At 35.9% G+C, this 19,719-nt stretch overlaps 2 protein-coding genes across 82 annotated transcripts in view; one reads left to right on the top strand and one right to left on the bottom strand.

The window, feature by feature from the left end:
• The window catches only part of Orc4 (origin recognition complex, subunit 4), a 43,259-nt gene extending 39,512 nt beyond the window's left edge, over window positions 1–3,747 (bottom strand). For 20 of the 50 annotated variants that reach the window (NM_199092.2, XM_087650593.1, XM_087650591.1 and 17 more), the window contains 1 exon segment: window positions 2,608–2,716. The gene's annotated coding sequence lies outside the window, so the exon portion shown is untranslated. 50 annotated transcript variants of the gene reach the window in all.
• Mbd5 (methyl-CpG binding domain protein 5) overlaps window positions 2,982–19,719 on the top strand; it is a 387,213-nt gene continuing 370,475 nt past the window's right edge. For 28 of the 32 annotated variants that reach the window (XR_015682831.1, XR_015682836.1, XR_015682838.1 and 25 more), the window contains exon 1: window positions 3,072–3,647. The gene's annotated coding sequence lies outside the window, so the exon portion shown is untranslated. 32 annotated transcript variants of the gene reach the window in all.

The raw sequence follows: 19,719 nt of genomic DNA on the forward strand, positions 1-19,719 counted from the left end.
GAAATAAGTACATATTATAAGTTAGCAGAAACACACGCAAATAAAATTTGGAACCCTGAATTCTTGTCAAAGACAACAAATTAACTATGAATACATGCTAATGAAAGTGAAGAAGGGTTTAATTTTCAGGAGCTAAGTACAGTTTCTTCTGTTTTACAAGACAATGATATACTGATACCAGAATCCAGAGGAACTCTAAACCATGACCAAGAATTCCACCTCCCCCTCCTCAGAGTAGAAAAGCAGACAAACCATAGGTAACAAAGTAGTTCTTAAAAAACAGTTCTCTTTAAATGCCCAAAAAAGGTGCCAAAAAGACAGAAATGCAGGACATTAATCAGAAGAAAGTGGCCAAGATATAGAAACATCTATGTCAATACTTATAGTTAAGAACACTGCTGTCCAACATAAATGTAAATTCTAATTTAACATTTCCTAGTATATTTAATAAAGCAAAACAAAGTAAAAGTAGTTAAAATTTTAACAAGCAAACATAGTGAGAAGCTGAGGTATTTTACACACTTTTAATATATAAAATGAAACAAAAACAACAACATCCTATAGTAAGTCATACAACATTTCAAGTGCCCAAAAGCCACATAGGGCTAGTGGCAGTTGTACTGTCTAGCACAAGTTGAAAACCTATGTCCTGGAGTTAAAGTTAAATATAAAATTCAAGAAACAATAACCACATATAAATTTAGAAAGCTCACATACTATCCAGAAAGAAAGTAATACTCCAAGAACAGACTATCTGCCATAATGCTACAAATGTTTATGGAAAACAGCAAAGTAGAAAAAAAATACACAAAAGACCTAAAAAGGATAAAAGACAATTTATGAATGAATCCAAATAGCCAGTCAGTTTCTGAAAACAGGCAATATCCTCAGTACAAAACTTTACTCAACACATTGCAAATTATACACTTATCAGATGGGCAAAATTAAAAGAAAATTGTTGGTGAGAAGGTACAAGCAAGGATCTATCACACCTGAGGTCGGGGTATAGAATGGCACACCAGTTTTAAAGTTTGGTGAAACTGTAGACAGCCATATACAACTCATAAAAATACACAGCTATGTTCATATGAAAAATTTTATTTAGATAATCAGATTGTTATGTAGCTATGTAGATCATTTATTAGCAAACAAAAAAAAACAAGTCAAAGTTCATTAAGACTAATTGTGGCTTAGTTAAAAAAAGGCGTTTTATACCTCAGAAACTCTTATACAACAACGAAAATATATAAATTACAGCAAAATATATCAACAGGGGCAACTCTCAGCTTTGTAAACAACGGCTTCCTGCATGCTCTGCCTTATTAGGATATGTGAACTACTACAAATAGATAAAAAGAGGCAAATTAATATTTGTTTAGAAATGCTGACACACATTTTTACTAAAAGAAAAGCAGTGAATCACAAGAATCAAGAAAATATTAAAGTAGCACAGGAGGAAGAACGGTCTGGAAGCTATTAGTGGGCCTGTGTTTGCCAGCTGCTACCCATGTTTTGGGTCTTGATTCATAGTGGTTACAGGTTATGTTACAGTTGTTTATTACATCTGTGTTTTGTGCACTTTTCCACACATTTAGGCCCTGACACCAAACAGGACTTAAAAGTTCTAACTAGGCCATAATAATTGGGCGCGTGTGCACGTGCGTGCGTGCGTGCGTGCGTGCGCGTGTGTGTGTGTGTGTGTGTGTGTGTGAGAGAGAGAGAGAGAGAGAGAGAGAGAGAGAGAGAGAGAGAGAGAGAGGTAATAGTTTTTTCAATAACAAGATTGAGATTTAACTGACTGAATCCTACGGAGCAGAACTAAAACAGTTAAGACTAAGAGTAAGTTCGAAGATCTTTTATTTAAAATTTTTTTAGGAAACTTAAATTATTAAAGACGAAGTAATTAATAATCCTCCAAAGTATCTAGACAAAAACCAACTAAAAGACTAATGAAGAAAGTGAAGGTGAAGAAAAAAAACGTTATTCACTATAAAAAAAAAAAGAAATACCCAGATAAAAAGCTTTCTTTTACACCACAAGAAAAGAAAATTTCAAGGTTTTTGTTTTTTAATGACAAAACTCAGTATGGAGGACCACACAATCTCAAGCATCCTCAAACGTGCAAGTCTTTTGTGTTTGCAGCATTAAGGCAGAGCATTCAGGGTGCTTTCACTCAAACCTTTCCTGCCCGTTCCTTGCCTACAGCTTCTGCAAACCCTCAAGGAATACAGAAAAGGAAGGAAGGCAGGATGTGAACATAGCCAATATGAGCAAAGTACCGTAGCAGCTGATCCAAAATTCACACATCTGGTTTGGTTTTTCCAAATAGGTCGCAAGCTCTAAAGCAGGTAGTGCTTTTCTCTGCAGAGAACCCGGTCTCTCGACACTGACCAATGATGTTCCTCACCTACAAGTCTTCTGTAACCGGTCTTTGCAGAATTCTGCACTGCTCAGGGTTTCGTCCACAGCATCTCCGGGAAACCAAGAGCCAGGCGCAGGCTGCCTGCTTTAGGCCTATTGGGCCTACAGAAGCCTCCCAGTCTCCTTAGACTGTTCACCCGCCAATGGCCACTACGGCCCTGACTTTGCCTAGGAGACCAGCCTTACCTCTCTCAATAAAGCCTGCCTAAATCGGGCAGCCTCCGCCGACTGTAAGGACCCAGGATTGTTCACCGCCTTCCCAGCTCTGTTTCACCTGCGGCAGCCAAGAACACACAGCAACTCCCAGCATGCACCGTGCTCGGCCGGCCTGCGGCCCCGCCCCGCCCCAACACGTGACCTCCTTTTGCCTCGGTCCACGCCTACTTCCGTCCCTCCACTTTCCCTAAGGAGGGAGGAGGCAGCTGGGGGTGTTAAAGAGTAGCAACTTCCTCCCTCTTCCCGCCCCCGCCCCTCTACCCCCTGCTACAATGTCTTCCGGGTCGACAGCGCCTTGGAGCCTTCTGGGAAAACATCTCATTTCCTCCCCTCCCCCTCCTCCTGCCTTCAACCAACCAGCCTCCCGTCAGAAAGGGACATGCGCAGTGAGTGCCTCCCGTCTCTTCTACCCGAACCCCCCCTCCCCCCCAAGCAGAGAGACCCCAGCAGCAGCAGCAGCTGATGATGAAGAGAGAGGCAGTGGCAGAGGGGGGGCACCTTTTATTTCTATTTTTAAAGGGACAGGACACTAATTTTACCCCACTTCAACCTTGAATTGAGGGGGGTGGGGGGAAGACGGCTGAGTTCCTCCCCCACCCTCCAGCTCTGAGCCCTGAGTGGGGGATTGAGCCTGAGAGAGGAGAGGAGTTTCTTCTTCTTAGAAAACCCCCATCCACGACTCCTACCCCCTCAGCCCCTCTACTCGCCTGCTTCCAGAGCCCCCTCCACCCTCCTTCTCTTGGCCGTGAGAGAAGGAGAGAAAGAGACCAAAAGCCTCTTAGCAACACAGACCCTTTGCTGCTGCTGCTGCTGCTGCTACTGCTGCTGTTGCTGCTGCTGCTGCTGCTGCTTGGCCCTGGCTGGAGACATCTCCCTACACCGGGAGCAGCCACTTCCCCAGCTCTCCTCCTCCTCCTTTGCCTCCTCCTCCTCCACTCCCCCCCTTTATTACCCTTTGTGTCATCCTCCACAGCTCCAGGGAAGGCACTCAAAAGTGGGGGGCAGGAAAGGTAAGTGTGTCTGCGGGGGCTCCATTGCCTTCCTCTGGCTCTGACTTTCACTCCGGGGCAGCAGTAGCACCAAACCTCATACGCAGTGGAGCTCCGGGGTGAGGAGGGGGTGGTGCTGGGGGGTGAGTGAAGGAGGGGCCGGAGTGAGGAGGGGTGTGTGAGGTGGGGTGTCCACCCTGTCAGGGAAGGAAGGACACTTTTATTTTTATTTGCTGTTGTCAAAAGTGGTTTCTCCAGCTAACATCTGATTGTGTCTTGCTTCAGTGGGGGAGAATACAAAAACAACCCCCTCCTTCCTCCAATGAGGCGCCAGGGAAAGAGACAGAAAGAGGCATACTTTCTGGATGTCACTTAAAAAATTACGTTTAGAGAGCTTTTTTCTCTTTCCTCGAGAAAAGCTGCCTGCATTTGTTTCTGAGTGGGAAAATGTCGGGATCTGAATTGTGTTGGAACTGCTTTAACCAGTTGTAGACCTGAGTGTTTCTCTCTCTTTGCTTCTGTCTGTGGCTTGGATATTGACTTAAGTGTTGGAAGACTTGACTGGCTTTACGTTACGTGTTTAGCTTCTCCATTTTTCATTTTGTCTGAATTGCATGCCAAATGGCAAATTTTAGTTCATAAGGCCTTTGGATGGATTTTTGCACTTGTCTCTTTGAAAAAAGATATTTGTTTCATGTTTGACTGTATATTCAAAGCTTAAAATGCTTATAGTTTAAATGCCACTGGTATTATCTTTTCCCACGTACCTTTCGGGTATTTATTTTCCGCAACATGAAAATATTAGCTATTTCATAACTAACTTTTCCCCCATCTAATCTTTGTAACTTGTCTGAACAAGTAATCCCCATTGAAAACTTTGTGTTGGTCTTGCTGCATAGAAGGCCAAATCTCCCCATCAATATTTTGCTGGATTGGTATCACTTCAGTCTTAAATGAGTTATTTATTTACTGCTGTAAATCAAGATGGGGTTTTCATCTCAGTTTTTGTTGTGGACAAATTGAAAATAAATTTCGAAAATAAACTTTCATGAGTTAAAAAAAATCATGAAGTTGTAGTTTGTTATAGTTGGCTACAAATCGAAAGGTAAATCTAGATTTAGATTTATGGAATAACAGTCTTGATAAAAATAACACTTCTGTATTCCTACATGATATATTCTTATGGCTTTCATTTTACAGTGCTATATTTTATTTATATGTATATATTATACTTATATTTCAAAGTAGAGTGCTATATTTTATTTCATGAGTACTAAAAATATATTTCTGCTGTAGGCCTCATAGTTACAGCTTACATTAGGAGGTAATGTTTTGTTTCATTTATCCATTTCTTTAGCCGTTGAAAATGGATACACACCTTCATATTCATATGCTATCCCTGTGCCTCTCTCTCACTTTTTAAGAACTGCATTGGTTTCTTTGATTCCATAATTTATGTCAGTAATAGAAAAACAGCAATTTGATCAACAAAAAGGATCGAAGAAATAAATCTATAAAGATATTTGACATTGTCTTTGATGAAGTATTACAATGTAGGATCCTTTTTTGTTTTATATTTTTTTCTTGATTGTAAAGCCAAAACGTGATATACACATATTTTAGTAACCCAGAAGCATTTCATATGTAGAAACTTGTCTAGTAAAAATTTAATTACCAACCATGTATAAAAGTAGACATTTACACAGAGGGCGGGGAACTGTAGCAGTAAACAGTGTGGGCCTGTTTCTTTCATCTCTTATGAATTTGAACACTTTTTTTTTTTAAAACCTTTCTCTGAGATGTGAACGCTTCACTTAAGCAGTAATCCGTGCTTGTTCCAAGTTGTTCTATTATCAGAACTACTACTGGTCCACCTCCCGGTTTCCTGTCTCTTTAAAAGTTCACAACCATAATGTAATAGGTAAAAGTGAGTATGCAGCTTATATAGGCAGTTGAAATCCTGTTGGCCTAGTAAGCAGCTAAGTAAAATTTTACAATGGATTTAATGCCTGTGTGCAGTTTGTGTTTCCTTTTCGTTGAGAAAGGGTCTCAAAGATACTTAGCTGAGGCAGGCTGTGAACTCATGCTCATCCTGACTGAGCCTTTGAGCAGTGGGATTCGAGTGCTACTTCGTTGCATTTTTCCTTTGAAAGCATTCCTCGTCCCCTGTTTCCTATTTAACCCCTACTATGGTCAGAAGGTGGTATTTTCTATAAATGACATAATGGCATGATTTGAAAACCTTTCATTCTAGGTTTAGTATGGCTTATATTCTAAGTGTTAAATACTATTGATATTTTAGGAGGATAATCTTTCACCTAGATAATTCCTTCGAAGTCACATTATCTAATTATGTGCTGCAATATTTAGATATTCTGAAGAATTCACGGATTCCATGCTTTTCTTTTTTGCTGTTATTTTATTCATTTATTTATTTATGCTAGACATGAAACTTTCATACCTAATTCCATGGGTAGCAGTTGAAAGTAAACTAGACCAGACCTGTTTATACCTCACAGAGATCCACCGACCCCCCTGCCTCCTCAGGAGTAATAGTGAGCAGTGCCGTGCCTGTCTCATGCTTGTCTGTGAACGTCGTGGTATATAGCTTTACAATTATGATTTGCCCGTCTGTGAAGCAGTAGCTTGTGTTGCCCATTTAAAGAAGTACTAATTTTACTACTTGTGAATTACTGTTTTCAGAACCAGTTCTACTTTCTCTTACTAATCCCCCTACCTCAAACCTCCACTTAGTCTATTTCTTACTCTTGTTTTGAGAGCCCCTATTTACAACAACAATCGAAATTATAAATGTTTACTTGCAGGCTTGACTTAATGAACCACTTAAGGACTAAAGTTCATCTGATTAGAATTTGTATGCAACCCCATTCATAGTAATCATGGTGGGTAGTAGGCCAACTGGTTGGCATAATCTGTATTAGTTTTAGAAATTGATCTGTTTGATTTTTTTTTCACCTAAGAAGCGTAAGATTAACTTCTCATTTTTCCTCTCCTTATTGATATAATTCTTAATACCATGAAAGTTCTTTTCCTCAGAACTTTTTTCTTGATGGTTGCTGTGGCTTTCAAATTTCCTAATTAACAACCAAATTAAATGCTGTTAAAAAGTACAGTGCTCATAAGAATTCTAATCCTCATCAGGGTAGAATTTGACTGAAGTGACTTATCTTGACTGCAATGTCATGAAACTTGCTTGAACGTCCATTTCAGGGTACACCGAGTCTAGGTTGCTGTGAGTAGCTGGGGTTCTTAGTCTGCTCTAGCCAGCTCTGTAAAGCAGTTGTTGCTTAGGGTGACATGTTTTCCTGACTTTGTTTTTTCCGTCCTTACCCAGAGAATTATCAGCTTTCCAGTTTTCTATGGATATGAAGACTTACATCTAGTTATCATTGGGACCATGAAGTCAGCCAGAAAGCCTAGATTCAACTTATGTATCTTTGTAAACTTTGTGGCATTTTGAATGTACGTGAAAAGTAGGATGTTCTTAGTTATTAATGAAACATCTGTAGAGTATCTTCATCTCTCAGGCATGCGTCAGGCTTTTGAAAACAAGGATGGTCTCTTCTTTCCATGTAAAGAAATTTCCTAATTGTATTCCAGATGTATTGGTCAGATCTTTATTTTTCTTACCAAAAAATTATATTGACTATATTAATACTGTTAGAACAATGCATGTTTTAGGAGCTTATATTACTATATTTTATTAAAAAGACAAATTTAAGAAAAATTTTATTTGATACTATACTTTGGGGATTTTAAATTCATGCACAGTTCACTAGCATTAGACTATAAAAGTCATCTGTGTGGCTTCCGCTGCTGGGTTTTTATTCTAACTATAATTCTTTAACTTGAAGATAATTTAAAATGTTCATTTTTTTTCAAATTAAAAAAGGCAATTTTCTCCAAATTTAATGTTTTATCCTCTCTATGTGTTTAAGCCTCATACAGCAGATAGCGAAAGGTGTACATTTTCACTTTAAGTGTTTCGATACTTTGTACCATATTTTAAACAATTCTTAACAATATTATTGAAGACTACAACTTTGTATGAGTTTTGTATTTTTAGTATATACTATATATATTTCTTTAAGATCCTTGTGAAAAAAATTTCTCATTTTCTAAAAATGTTGAAATCTTTGATACTACTTATATAGTTTTAATAAAATGAGTTAGAGCTTTTTCAATGGATGAATTCTTAAAAAAGGAAAGAACCTGATACCAGTTTCTTTAATAGCTTTAATATAATTGAAAAGTACCTTGGAGAGAAAAAGCTGCATTTGTGTCTCAGTTTCTACTATGTATGTTTTAGAAAAATGTTGATTCATAGTTAGAGAAAAGGAGTGAATGTCTCCACTGCTTTGTTTAGTAGCTTTGAGAAGTAAATAGACTACAAGTGGTAAATTCTTAAGTCTTTTACATCCTACCTTTCTATTGTATTCGTTATTTATTGTAAGTTTGTAGCACCTTACTGAATATATCAGTTTTACTCAGTCTTAATTATTAGACAGTATTGTGTTAGAATTAGCATACTTTTTAATTCAAAATATAATCATAATGAAGAGTTTTAGTGATCTGTACTCTGGAAAGTACTAATAGAATAATGGCTCCAATACCTTTTAAGTAGGATAATGGAAAAAATTTCAACGTATACAAGGATAGAAAAACAAACCAAATACCACTCTTCTATAGACCAGTGTACAACTTAAATCATAAAGCCAGTCTTTTCTTTACATAGCAAAATAACATTACAGAACTCTTCATATTGAACTTCCTTTAACTTGCATGGAGTTGCATGCAGTGTTTTGCTAAATGACTTGGAGGTTGCAACAGTATGTACCAAGGTATTTCTTCTGTTTTTATACAAAATGTTTTGTTGGTAGAATACCACAAAACAACATGGTATTTAAGAGCATCTTCAAAGGTAAAATGATTTTTACTCAGTCAGAGTAGATTTTTCTTTTGCTTTGTTTTGTTTTTTACCTCTGTTCCTTTCTTTCAGGAAAAAGAATAAACTTATGTTTTTTGTGTTAATTGAGCTTTATGTTCTTTCCTTGTAAATGTATTTTGTACCATATACTCACGTTGGTTGTCACCCTTGAGCAGTCCTCCATTCTTTGAAAGCATTTAATGCTAAGGAACTCTGTTTCTGTGGTAGCTAAGAATAGATAATTACAAATGGTTTCTGACACGTAAGAACACTTTTTAAATTTGGGAAAGCACAAGTCTGTGGTCCCTAATAATTTTTTTAGAAAAATAAAAAAATAAAAGTAAGGATTCTAATTCTTTTATCATTTCTATTTGAGGTATATTACATAAGAATTTAATGTTGGAATAACATTTCAAAGAGAAAAAGAAGTGAGACATTTATAGACTAACACACATTAATCTTTATTTTCTAACCTGGTTGGCATACTGGAAATAAAAATTGCTAATGATGTCGAAGCAGCTACAGAGCTTGTGCTTCATTCTAAGTTGGATATGACAAATTTTGATCTAACATAGTTGGCTTATAAAACTTTGTCTTAGAGAACTTTTCATTAAATTCTATAGGATTAAACAAATTAGAATAAACTACTTTAATGGAATACAATGAGTTATGTAATCAACTATCAACCTTGCAATGGTGGAAAACTTGTGAAAAAATTGGTTTTTAATAAAATTTTTATTAAGTAAACAGATTTAGCAATCTTGAATTTTTTTGTTTTGTTGTTACAGTTAAGCTTAAATTCCTGTCCCTACCTTCCTACCCTAGTTCTTAACTGAATGTCTGTATGTCAGAACTTAGAAATAGATAAGGAAATGTTTCTTTTTTTTTTTTTTTTTTTTTTGAGCTGAGGACCAAACCCAGGGCCTTGTGCTTGCTAGGCAAGCGCTCTACCACTGAGCCAAATCCCCAACCCAGGAAATGTTTCTTAAGACCCAGTCTTAAATTTTATTTGCATTTCTTCTTGTTGCTATAATTGTTGTTTTATTATTACCAGAAGTAAAAAAATGTTAGCCATTAATACTAATCCATTCTTGATAATAGTGTTGAAAAAAGCATAGTCAAAGAAAAAAATACTCATGTTTTGTTTCTTCATTTGGGATGTGCTAATTAAAGTGAAACTGCCACAAAATGAAAAAAATGGACTTTTATTAGATAAATCAACTATAAAGTTTGTCATTATTATATTCTATAGCAAAATATTTAGAAAGTCAAATGCATACTATAGTAGAGACAGATTTTATTTTTTAAAACATTGTTCCAAAACTATGTTCCTCCTCCCCACATTTATCACAGTGGAGCTTGTGCTAAAGGATTTCTTGGCCATTTTAGAGACTAATCTAGTTAAAAGGTTTGTTTATGCTTCCCAGCTCTGTTCTGCTGATGGCATTAGAATGCTGGCCAGAGCCAGACATCTAACTGTTTATAACATTCAAATTTCAGTTAAAGCTACAGTGTTTAGTTCACTATGTATCAGCAAAGCCATACCAGCTAAAAGGATTGCTGGTAATGTTTGTGATGGTTTTGTGTTGCAATAGGTTTTGCAAAATTCTGCAACTCCTAAGAATATGTTTTTTAATGTAGGAAGTGTATTTACTTCTTTTATAGATGTGTAAAATCAAAATTACGCTCTACTTGCAGTAATGTAGTATTTTCTATTTATTTTTTAATAATTTCTTTTGAAAATAACAAAGCTGAACTATTTACTTAAATAGTCCAAGTTTCTTGGTTTTTTCGTTTTTTTTTTTGTTTTGTTTTGTTTTTGTTTTGTTTTGTTTTGTTTTTTTTGTTTTAACTTTTCACATTCTACAGTGGGTATTACTTTGCTATTCAGTTGATTTGGATCCTGGTTCTAATTTGAAGAACAGAATAATATGCTGCTTTTTCCCACATAAAACTAGGAGTCATATTATTCCAGTGTTTTTTATGTGTATGAAAAGTATTCTAGGTGGAAATAAGAGATTTTAATTTAGTCCTACATGCTTTCTATCTTGTTCCTCTTGCTCTTTGCGGTTCTGTGTTTTAAGTGTGTTGTTCAACTATTTACTTTTCTTTTTATGGAGGAATAATGAATTTAATATTTCTTCAGCTGCTTATCTATTTTTGTGTAGCTTATTCAGGCTAGTCAGAATCATATGTGCATTTAGCTCTTTTATTTTAGTAGCTATTTTTGCCAAGTTTATTGCTTTTTCCTAAAGAAGTCTTACTTCATTTATACATATTTTCATTTTTCCTAAATAATACGTTTATACTCCATGTATCTGGATTTTTTGCAAAATCCTGTCTACAATATGTACATTATATTCTCAAATAGTCTAACAGAATAGTCTACATATGTTTCATGTAAATGACAGCACACTCACTCACTGTACATATTATCTGACTTTTGTACTTAGCTTATCTTAGCATTCCATCCATGTATTTAACTATAAATCTAAATTTTGTATTTTTTTATTCTTAACTTCAGATACTACACTACACTTTTTTTCTATCTTGAATTATGTACATATTATAGACAGGATTTTGCAAAAAATCCAGATACATGGAGTATAAACGTATTATTTAGGAAAAATGAAAATTCACATAGAAAAAGTTGCTAGTACAATCTTTTAAATAGTATTATTAAAAGATGTATGTGACTCCCTTTTTTTATACTTTAGAAAGTGTTATTCCTTTGATAGGAAATAATTCAAGATAGACAAAAAGTGCAGTATAGTATCTGAAGTTAAGAATAAAAAAATACAAAATTTAGATTTATAGTTAAATACATGGATGGAATGCTAAGATAAGCTAAGTACAAAAGTAAGTCAGATAATATGTACAGTGAGTGAGTGTGCTGTCATTTACATGAAACATATGTAGACTATTCTGTTAGACTATTTGAGAATGTATTTTCCTGCAGTTAATATGATGCTTATTTTCTTCTCAGTATATAAACTTGGTGGTGGTGGTGGTGGTGGTGTGTGTGTGTGTGTGTGTGTGTGTGTGTGTGTGTGTACAGAGCTAGAATATGTGTACCAACTTGCATCTTTTATATATAGAAATTTTGTGTCTAAAATTTTGATAGGCAATAGAACTGTATGTTTTTTTGTTGTTGTTTTAGCATTACTTGGATTTGATTTCAATTACTTCATATTTATGCAACAATTTTATCCTGAAAAAGTATAGATTAGAATAATAAGAACAAATTTGCCCAGAAAAATTACAGGCCTGACCAAATAGTCGCATGGACAGGTGGATTTCTGAATACCTTAAGGATGTTTAGTATTGTTAAAGTTATTGTAGATTGATTCGCAATCAAAGAATGATCTAGTCTTGTTATGTAAGAAGACTTGATCCTTTGAGGAAGGAACAATGAATATAGTATAACTGTACTTTGAAATAGTTTACTTCTTCCTGAACATCCTTCTACAATACTGACTAATACTGGAGGATGTCAGTTATGAAGGTTTAGTCTGAGATAGAAAGGATGTTTAGACATGTTTGTCAGTGATACAAGTTAGAGTCACCTGACACTTCTACACATTTTTTTTGGTATTCAGTTACTGGTTTGGATAGAGGGCAAAACAAACCAGAAAGTTTCTGAGAATATGCATTTTTATTTTCAAGTGACTGAAATATGTCCTTGAAAATCATTATAGAAACTTTTGTAAAATTGTATGAAAATGAGCATGTAAATTGCTTAATAAAGAAGGTATTAGAATTCTGTAAGGCTAATCACCAGCTACTTTTGGGGAAAGATAAGTTAATGAGGATGTATATTAGAGGGGAAATATTAAGTTGTCGTAGAAGGGAGAAATTTCAGGTAAGGACAAAGCTTCCAATGAGATGATGCCTTTGGCAAATTTGTTTATTAAGTATTATTTTGTTGTTGTTTGTTTGTGTGTTTGTGGAGACAGGGTCTTGCTCTGCAGTGCACACTGGCGTGGAATTTATAGAGCTCTGCCTATCTGTCTAACTCTACTTCACAAGCTGCTGAGAGTAAAGGCGTACACCACTACAGCCAGCCCAGGAGATTTGTTTTTAATACATTAAAAACCCAATGTTAAAGTTCAAAATAACCTGGAAAAGTAAGGATGTGATTAGAAATATATGTAAATTTCTGGTTTTACTTTTTTATTCCCAGAACATAATTCAGAAAGGAAATTAGCATGAAAATGGGAGAAAAATAATTTAGGCAGAGATTAAGAAAATGAGTAATGGTGTAATAAGAACTCGAACGTCCATTGGCATCTTAAGCTAGTGTATCTGGGTATTAGTTGGCAACGAAACCGTGTAGTTCAGATTGTTAAACATTTCCAAGATTGCTGCATCTTCTGTTTGTTTGCTTATTAAAATTCATACCCAGGTTGATTCTTGAGAACAGTTATGAAGTATCATATCATATGTAAATGTTAAAAGGAAACAGTATAGTTTGTTTTCTCCATTTAATTCATAAATTTTGATGGATCTGATCTAGCCTGAAGAGTTTTGCAGTTAGAATACCATGGTATTCTACCCTTACCACCAGGGATTTGTTTTTTTGTTTTTTGTTTTTGTTTTGTTTTTTCCATTTGAAAACAGAAAACTTTATTTCTACAAATATGTATCTTCTTTTCAGCTGAAAAGAAATGAATATCTATTTTAAAAGTTGTTCTTATGAACTGGGTGTTTGTTGTCTCCAACCAATGGCTTGCCAATACCGTCCTTGAACAAACGTGTTGATAGCTGTTGTGTGCTCACTGGGATATATGTTCAGGAATTATCATCGCTCTTTGTCTTCCAGAGTTAAACCCTGGAGGTGGTCAAACAATTGCAGCAAATAATGCTGAATTAGAGTTTTTATCCTAGGAAGTTACATGACGTGTACTTAGAGAGCTCAGTTGAACCAGGAGACATGTGTTATGAGGCATTGCTTATTTGGTTGTTAATTCCTCTGAGAAAGAATTACCTCCATCATGACAGAGAAACATGGCTGAAAAGAAAAGCCCAAGGGTTGCTACAGGCACAGATAGGAGCTAAAGTCCAAGTCATTCGTTGTTAGCATCATTTTCCTTCATCCTTAGGTTTAATACTTAAAAGCAGACAAATATTCATTTTTCTTAATAAGAAAAACATACAATTAGTTATAGGCTGGTGGTTATGGAAGGACACTTTCTTTCAGCATAAAACTAATAATGTATTTTCCCATACAGTCTTGATTTTAGTTCCAGGTCTTACCGACCTTTAACAGAAATAGATTGGAAACTATGAATCTAACATACTTTTCTAGAGATAAATAGGCAGAACTTAAAAAAGGAATTAAAATAATATGTCTGATTTCAAAAGAGAAGGACCTGGTTGTGGTTGAGCAATCTATAACGATATTCTGAAGAAGACGCCTCAGCCAGGTGCTAGGTTGATGGAGGATATTGATAACAGACGGAGGTAGAGGACAGTGTGTGGGGCAACTAGTAAAGCCGTTCAGCTGCTTCTAGCTCCAGAACAGTAACAACACATGCCACAGTCAAAGATGCAAGACAAGACACAAACCCTCATAAATCTGCGTGTTTCTGTCACCTACTAGAATATGAACATTTTACAAATTATTTATCAGTAAGAAAAATGTGGTTACACAATAATGGCAATACAAATATTTGCTTTTTTATTGTTATGTTCATATTAACCGAATCAGAAATGATAGTAAATTCCTAGGTTGCACTCCCTGTCTCGTGCTATGATCTTAGCTTTGAATATATTGGTGCGTCTGATTTGCATTAGTATTTTTAAAGATAAAATTGGAGAAATATTATTTTTACTTTTTAATATAATCACTGAGTTATCCTCATTCCATTTGGGCTTTGGATACCACCTAATTTTATTAAAAAGTTCTCAGTCTGATAACTAAAGGTTTAAGAAACAGAATATTATGAAAATGATAAAATTAATGGATTAAGTCAATTGTTCACAGCAAAAAAACCAAGAAATATAAAAGTAAAAAAAAAAAAACCGCACTCATTGAATAGATGAGGGTACTTGGGAGTTAATAATTTCTTTCAGGGCATTAATTTTAAAGATGAACGGTTTGTAAAGTACATTTGAGCTTAGTTTTCTGGCATTCTCAGTGTTCTGGTATCTCAGATCAGATCGTCTTGATTTCCCACTCTTGCCTCTCTATTCTTTTCCATCGTATTTTCTGAAAAATAGAATGTGTTTGTGTAGTTGTGTGTGTGTGTGTGTGTGTGTGTGTGTGTGTGTGTGTGTGTGCGTGTGTGTGTGTTGGGTGATCATGCACATAGAGGTCAGAAGATAATATTGACAGTGGGTTCTTTCTACCTGCGGGCAAAGGAGTGAACTCATGTCTTTAGGCTTGGAGGCGAATGAATACCTTTACCACCTGAGCTGTCTCGTCAGCGCAGATGTGCTGTACAAAGCCTACTTTAATCTCTAAGAATCACAAACGTATTTACAGTTATTTACTTACTATGAATACAGTGTTCTGAATGAGAGTACAGATAGCATTGATATATAAATATATATATATGTATATTATTTTTTTGCAGTATCTAGAGAAGTAGTGAGGTCACAGACCACCACTACTTGAAAAGTTTATAATATTTGAGAAGAGAACTTACTGAGTTCTTATCCCTGAAGGGCCAGCTGTACCTCCTGAGTGGGAATATAAAATGATTTGAACATTATTCAGAAATTGCTGTGTTCCTTCTGTTTTATACGTCATTTTTCTAGCGAAGCGTATTTCTAAAGTCACTAGCTCTGTGATAAATGAGTAGTACTTCTGTCCCCAAGGACTCTGTTATCAAATAAGGTTAATAATCTATGGATATAATTAAAGAATGGTGGTAGGATTTATAGCATATATTAGGATCTATCAGTACTAGTTTCAAATCTCTAATGTAATTGCTAATAACCTAATTAGTACTTTATTGTGTCCCATGTACTATACTAGGAATTTTATAGGTAATATATTGAATTTTTAAATTTTATTATATACTTTAATATATATGAATGTGATCCAAAAATCTATTTTTGTTTTTTCTTTTATTGAAAATGGATTTATGGGTTGGGGATTTAGCTCAGTGGTAGAGCGCTTGCCTAGGAAGTGCAAGGCCCTGGGTTCGGTCCCCAGCTCCGAAAAAAAAGAACCAAAAAAAAAAAATAGATTTATTTTCCTTCATGTAATATATTCTGATTATGCTTTCTGCTTTCTCTACTCCTTCCAGTTAATCCTTAGTTCCCCTCCCATCTGGATCCCTTCCCATCTCTCATTAGAAGACAAACAGGCTTCTCAAAGATAATAATAAAGTGAAATTATGATAAGGCAAAAAATGATATATCGGAATTGGACAAAACAAAGAAAGAGTCTAAGAGAAGGCACAAGAAATGAGACTCACCTACTTATTCGCACACTCAGGAATCCCATAAAACCACTAAACAAGCCATAATCCATACACAAAGAACCTGATGGAGACCCATGTAGGCCCTGTGCCTGCTGCTTCAGAGTCTTTGAGTTCCTATGGACTTTGATCATATTGATTAAAAGGCCTTGTGTTCTTGGCGTCCTTTATCTCTCAGGCTCTTACCCTTTTCTGCACCCCCTTTCACAAGGTTCTCTGAGTCCTGAGAGGGGAAGTTGATGGAGAGCCTTCATTTAGAGCTGGGCATTCCAAAGTCTCTCACTATGTGTTGTCTGCCTGTGCTTCTCTGGATTTGTTTGCTTCAGCTGCAGTGGGGAACTTCTCTGGTGATGGCTGAATAAGGCTCTGACCTGTGATATTTGGTTTTATTCTAGATGTCTGGGATATCTAGTCTGAGGTTCTTGGTCCCCAGCCAATGTTGGGTATGAGTTCCATTTCACTGAGAGGGCCTTAAGTCAAATCAGATACTGGTTGTTCACTCCCACAAGCTTTTGGTCAACATTTCACTAGCATATCTTGCTGTTAGGACACCATTATTGAGCCAAGAGTTTGTGGCTGAGTTGCTATTTACGTTTCTCTTGGTAGCATGCAAAGTACCTTCCTCTACCAAAGATGGTACTAGAATGGAGGAACGAGGCTCTGTGTACGTACCAGCTACACTTCTTCAATTTCAGTGACTTCTGCAGGTGTTGTTCTCATCAGTAGGGCCTTGCTGTCAGTTTGTGGAGAGCAACCCGTAGTCTTGGCAACAGCCTGGATTGTTTGAGGGTTCGTTTGGGACCCCTTTGGCCAACAGCTCAATTATCTGTAACCTGTCCCAGTATTTGCAGTTTCATTTGGTGACAAGAGATGGCCAGTTGGACTCTGTGTCCCCCATTATTTAGCAATTTTATTTAACTCACCTTCATATATGTATATGTTTTAGGAAAATATATTTCTACTGTAATAGGTTTCCATACTAACTCTCAATTGACCCTTAACGTAGTTGTCTCTCCTAATATTTCCTCCCTCATTCCCTTCTCCCTTCCCCATCTCCACTTGGTTCTCCCATTCAACTATCCCCCCATTCCTGTTTATACCTATCTACTCTATTTCCCTTTCCTGTGTATCTGTTCATCTGACCCCCAGTTACCTACTCTATACCTAACCCCTGTGTTTCTGCAGGTTGTAGCTGGCTTATTATTGACTTCAGGTATTATATTTAATTCTTTTAACAGGCAGCAAAAAAGCATTCTAAGAAACAAGTAGGAAGTATTTCCTCATATTTCTTCCTGCTTATAAATACATAGGCAATTTTCTGTAAAGAATATAAGAGTAGAATAAATACCATTCTTTTGCTCTGTCTTTATAGCACTGGGGAAGAAAGGTCACAGGCTTTATCCATGAAGCTAAGTACTAAATATATTATTGTGCTTCTGCATTTTTTTAGCTACAGTGTTCACTGATACCAACAGTAACCCATTATATTCTGTTTTATTACTAAGAAGCAAGCACTGGTGCTTGAGAGATACCCTTGACCCGAGACCCAGCTTTGTGCACTACATACTAGAGTACACAGTCTTTGGGGAGCTGCTGAGATTCTCTGCTGTATTTTTTTTTTAATAAGGAAATTGTTTGCTAATGCTTTTCTTAGCATTATTTTGAGCTTTAAATGTAGAGCATATGAACTCCTAGCATCTAGTGCATATCGATTAACATTTTCCTTTTACTCTCCCCTCTGCTTTATCCTTTATAAAGTTATATAATGCCTTGTAACTCATGATCTGGTATAATTCATCCATTCTAACCTGTGCTTAACAGTTAAGGATATTCTATAAAAATTGTGGAGAACACGTTATAGAGAGTGTCGAACACTTGTAACTAGCTAATGCATACAGGCAATTCAGATTTTACACATTGACTTTGGCTATCTTTTACCATTAGGACAACAAAAATATAAATATATTTAGTTTTAATTTCTGTATTTTTAAGATGGTAATACTATAAAAATGCTTATTATTATGTATCCTACAGCTAAACTTTTTGGATGGATGTGATACATTTTGAACCATTTTATTAATAAAATGGATCTCATAAAAGTACCTTTCTCAGTTTTGTTTGTGTGTGTGTGTACTTGCAGATGCTTTAAAAAATACCTGATACTTTGGGAGAGACATAATTATGTATTACACACACATACATACACACACACACACACACACACACACACACACACACACACACAATGTAGTTTGTTATATAAAAAGAGAACAAGTAATTTACTTTAGGCAGTTTGACTTGTAATTCTTTTATATCATTCAGAATAAACCATCCAGTTTAATTCGTTTCTTTGGAATAGTTCTCCCCATTGTCATAAAGAGACTGAGATACAGAAAAATTAAGTACTTTAAAAAAAAAAACAGGTAGAAAAGCTAACACGGGAATGCAAAAATAGTCCTTGTGTCAGGGTATTCATGATCCAAGCTGTTTTCTGTGTTTTATTGAGAATTCAAAAAGCCTATCAGTTAGCAAAATGAATGTTCTTTAGAAATGTCACTGTTTTGTGTTGGTGTCTTGTTTAAGACTGATCCACTCAGTGGTTGTGTGGCTGAAGTGCATTAACTGGGTGAGTCTAGTTAAAGTCAAATGGTGGCCTAGCTTTTTCTTAGGATGCTTCAGTGTTGAGTATTTTATCTTGATCACCAAATACGATTCCTGTCTTCTATGAACGAGGTCAAAACGTTACTTTTAATGGTGTCAGTAGCCCGGCTCCTGCACTTCCTCTATGGATTCAGGAGGGTTTGCGAACTCTCCGAGATGTACCTTGGCATTTTTTTTTTCTGTGAACAGTGATACCCAAATTTAAAGAATGTGGAATTATAAAATACAAAAAAAAAAAACCCAAAAAACAACAAAAAAAACCAACTCTAACTTTTTGAGATAAATGCTGTATTTTAGTTAAGGCATTAGAGATCTGTTTTAAAGTGTTCGGTTTTTCTTATATGCTGTATAATTAATCAGTTTAAAAATGTGATAAACTGAGTACTAGAAGAAAAACACTTTAACAATGAAAGATTAAGAGAAAACCACGTCTAAGAGAATTGTTGATGGTTGCTTAGACAAGAAAGGAAGAAAAACAAATAAATAGAGTGTACAATTTCATATAGGTTCATCAGACACACATTCATAAATGCACTCACATGTGTCTGCACACACACACACACACACAAAAGCAGAATAGGGATATAAATTAAAATCTACAGTACCAAAAAAAAAAAAAAAGAAAGAAAAATAAAATTGAGTTTTAGAGCCTAATTAACAAGTCAACATAACTGAAGAATTTTACACATACAACCACTTAAAATTTTCATATTTTTGGTCTCGATCTCTGCCTTCCTCTGCCTCCCTGTGTGTGTGTGTGTTTGTGTGTGTGTGTGTGTGTGTGTCTGTCTGTCTGTCTGTCTGTCTGTCACTCTGTGTGTGTGTCTGTCTCTCACTCTATGTGTGTGTGGTCTGTCTGTCTGTCACTCTGTGTGTGTCTGTCTCTCTCTCACTGTGTGTGTGTGTGTGTGTCTGTCTCTCTCTCACTGTGTGTCTGTCTGTCTGTCTCTCACTGTGTGTGTCTGTCTGTCTCTCTCTCTCACGGTGTGTGTGTCTGTCTGTCTCTCTCTCACTCTGTGTGTGTGTGTGTGTGTTGCGCACCTTGGGGTAAGAT

This window comes from Rattus norvegicus, chromosome 3, assembly GCF_021556685.1.
Source record: "Rattus norvegicus strain SHRSP/BbbUtx chromosome 3, alternate assembly SHRSP_T2T, whole genome shotgun sequence".
NCBI classification, from domain to species: domain Eukaryota; kingdom Metazoa; phylum Chordata; class Mammalia; order Rodentia; family Muridae; genus Rattus; species Rattus norvegicus.